This window comes from Dipodomys spectabilis, unplaced genomic scaffold (assembly GCF_019054845.1).
Source record: "Dipodomys spectabilis isolate Male_0828 unplaced genomic scaffold, ASM1905484v1 ptg000524l, whole genome shotgun sequence".
In the NCBI taxonomy this organism is placed as follows: domain Eukaryota; kingdom Metazoa; phylum Chordata; class Mammalia; order Rodentia; family Heteromyidae; genus Dipodomys; species Dipodomys spectabilis.
In genome coordinates this window covers 425,958-429,757 of record NW_024871201.1, presented here as the reverse complement: position 1 = coordinate 429,757, position 3,800 = coordinate 425,958, and positions in this window count along the sequence as shown.

The following is a 3,800-nucleotide window of genomic DNA, read 5'->3' as shown; positions in this document are numbered from 1 at the left end:
CGACCACCTCCGTGGTCATACCTGAGACACAGAGAGTCCGGGACAAAGGAGCCAGATCTAGCAGACGAGTGGATTCTACTCAACACAGGAAGAACCGACAAGAAGCAGACATATTCATCCTGCAGTTCGCAGACCAGAGATGACCCAGGATCCAAGACTCAGCGTGAGTAGAAGCCCGACGTCCTCACTCCTTCTCAGGGAGCAGAGGAGGGAAGGCCACCCCTCCCCACCCAGCACCGGTGACCTCCATCTTGGATACCGACAAAGCTTGGAGGAGCTGCTAGCTCAGGCCTTGGAATAAAACGAGTCATTTAGCAGGTCACAAGAACTTAACGGCGAAGTGACCTCACAGACTCAGTTCCATGGAGGGAAAAGTCACCCAGCGCAGGCGCCAGCCATTGGAGTGGCTCTCCTCACTGTGTAACCAGAGCCAGAGGCTGTCCCTCCCTCTAGCAGCCTCCACAATCAATTGAAAAACAGAAACCCTGAGAATGGCTCCAGGCTGGGCTCTGTGAGTTTTTTCACAAAATAGCCCCAGGGAAAAACTACTGTTTGTTGAAAGGCCTCAACTCTACCCAGAACCTAGCCTCATCACTGCATCCCCCTCTTTTGTGATTCTCAAAGCAGATCACCCTCCCATTAAACTAACCTGGGAGGGGGATCTCAAAATCTTGGGTAAAGCAGAGCATTTTTCTGCCTGTTCGAACAAAATGACTTAAGAAACCAATCAAGCCACAGGACCTCAAGCTGACCAGAGACTCCAACAAGAGGATGGTTACAGACAAAAGGGATTCTTGCCACCCCTCCCCCCCCCAAAAAAAAATCAAAGAACTTTTTTTCTTCTTCTTCTTCTTTTCTTTTTTCTTCTTCTTTTTTATTACCTTATGTATATAAAAATTTTTTTTCCTTTTCTAAAACTTTTATTTTAATTTTTGCCTCTTTTGAAAAAATAATTGTTTTCCAGTAACTTTTTTTTTCCTCTTATAATTTTTATTTTAGGAATACGTGAATGTGCGTTTTCCTTTCTTTTCATGTCTTCTTTCTCTTTTTCTTTCTTTCTTAATTATCTTTTTGTTTTTTGTGTAGCTCTACTGAACTTCTGATCTTTTCTTCTCCCTTTCCTATCCTTTCCACCTTTTCCTCTCTTTTGTTCTTCTTTATGTGACTTAACTCTTGTCCTGCACATCTTCAGATAAACCCGTAGTTAACTAGTAGACCCTATCCTCCATTGTGTACACACTTAATCCACAAATTTATTACTCAATTCAAAACCTCTGAGACTTAAATTCATTAATAGCAGTACTACGTCTTTATACCTATATAATATTTTAAGCACTTTTTAAAGTTTTTCACATCTCTTCTATGCCCCTCCCCTTCTCTCAATATATTCACATTCCTCTCTAAATAGATGGTCTTTTATTCTCTATAATAACATTAATTTTTACGTTTCTATTTTTTTTTTGGTCTGTTTTCATTTCCACTTCACTTTCTTCTTTCTCTCTCTCTCTCTACTTGCATCCTACCCAACGTATTTCCTGCATTATGATTAGGACATAGTTAACTCTCCCTGTGCCTCCCCACATCAATCTATTCCTTTTTTTACCCACATCTCTCCCTAACCCTAATAATTACTGGTTTTCCAAATTCTTCTCTGCGGTTCGAAGTCCATTAACATATAGTTGTTTGATGTTAAATAGATGTATCTATTGAACTAGATTGTATCTGTAGACTATTATTTGTACAAATGCAAACTTTGGTGAATGGTTGCCTTAAGATAGTGTTCTAGCACAAAACTTCATCTCAAATGGGCAGAGGAAGCCGGAAAAACAAAAGAAAAATGGCAAATTTGGGTATCTCAATTCCCAATCTTGATAATCAGGGGTTAGAACAGATAATGAATAATCCAGAGGACAGTTCCCAAATAGCTCTACAAACACTGCTGGCAAATATGATAAATGAGAAGTTTGACAACTTACAAAGGACTCTGTATGAGCGTGATAGGGAGAGAGAGGAGGCATCCCTGAAGTTTATACAGGAATATCATAAGCGTGAGGAAGCTACTCAAAAACTGATACAGGATTTGTGTGAACAACTTGAGAATACTCAAAGAGAATGGGAGGAATGGCGTGAGCAGGCTGAGAACACTCAAAGAGAACTGCAGGAATCCCACGAACGGGAGGAAGCTAATCAAAGAGTAATACAGGAATTGAGAGACCAGGTAGAGAACACACAAAGATCACTAAAGGCATTCATGGAATCCATTAACAAAGAGCTAAAGGAAGTCAGGGAGACCACAAAGGGAATGCTGAATGGAACCCAACAGAAGGAATGGGAGTCCAAAGAAACCATAACCAATCAACTAAGTGATTTGAGGACAAACACTGAACACCAAATTAAGGAAGTAAAGAAATTCATACAAGACCTAAAACAGAGCTTCAACAAAGAACTTGAAGCCATCAAAGCTGACCAATTAGAAGGAAAAGAGATAAAAACAAAGTAGAGAGTCTTGAAATCAGGTTAGACCATGCAGAAGATCGAATCTCAGGGATTGAAGATAGCCTAGATATTACAGAGAAAAAACATACAACCATCCAAGACAAGTCCAAGAAATATGATAGATCTATCCAACACCTGGAAGACACCATCAGAAGGCCTAATCTAAGGATAATGAGTGTAGAGGAGCACCTAGAAACAGAAGTTAATGGTCTAGGAAATTTGTTTAACAGGATCCTAGCAGAGAACTTCCCAAACATGCAAAAAGATAGGCCTATTCAGATACAAGAAGCCTTTAGAACCCCAAATAGACCAGACCAGAATCGGACATCCAACCATCACATTATAATCCACACAGGATCAACTCAGACCAAGGAAAAGATCCTTAAAGCTGTCAAGGAGAAAAGGTTAATCACCTATAAAGGGAAACCAATTAGAATCACCTCAGATTTCTCAGCAGAGACAATCAAAGCAAGAAGAGCCTGGAATGATGTATGTCATGCCCTAAAAACAAACAACTATCAACCAAGAATACTGTACCCAGCTAAACTCTCCTTCATAACTAAAGGCCAAATCAAAACCTTCCATAGCAAAGAAAAATTGAAACAATACATCTCCACCAAACCAGCCCTACAAAAGATTCTTAAAGATGTCCTACACATAGAAAATCAACAAGACCACAATAAAGGCCAAGAAACTGCACCCAAAATGAGAATTCAAGACCCATAGGAAGAACCCAGTTTTTACAGCCCCCAAGAAGGTGGATAACATGGCAGGAACTCCCAAATACCTCTCAGTCCTATCTCTTAACGTTAACGGACTGAACTCTCCAATTAAGCGACATAGACTGTCTATTTGGATTAAAAAACAAGACCCTTCTATCTGCTGCCTGCAGGAGTCACATCTTGCCGTAAAAACAAACACATTTTCAATGTTAAAGACTGGAACAAAATCTACCAAGCAAATGGCCCCCATAAACAGCCGGGAGTTGCAATCCTAATATCAGATAAAATAGACTTCAAATTAAAATTGTGAGAAGAGATAAAGAAGGTTGCTACATGCTAATTAAATCTCTCCTTCAGGAGGATATTACAATTCTAAATATCTATTCACCAAACAATGGAGCACCCAAATTTATCAAAGAAACACTACTTTCCCTCAAATCCCATATAGATCCAAAGACATTAATTGTTGGGGATTTTAACACACCACTCTCCCCACTAGATAGATCAACTTGGCAAAAACTCAACAGAGAAACCGCAGAGCTAAACAGCTGCATAGATCAAGTAGACTTAACAGACATCTAC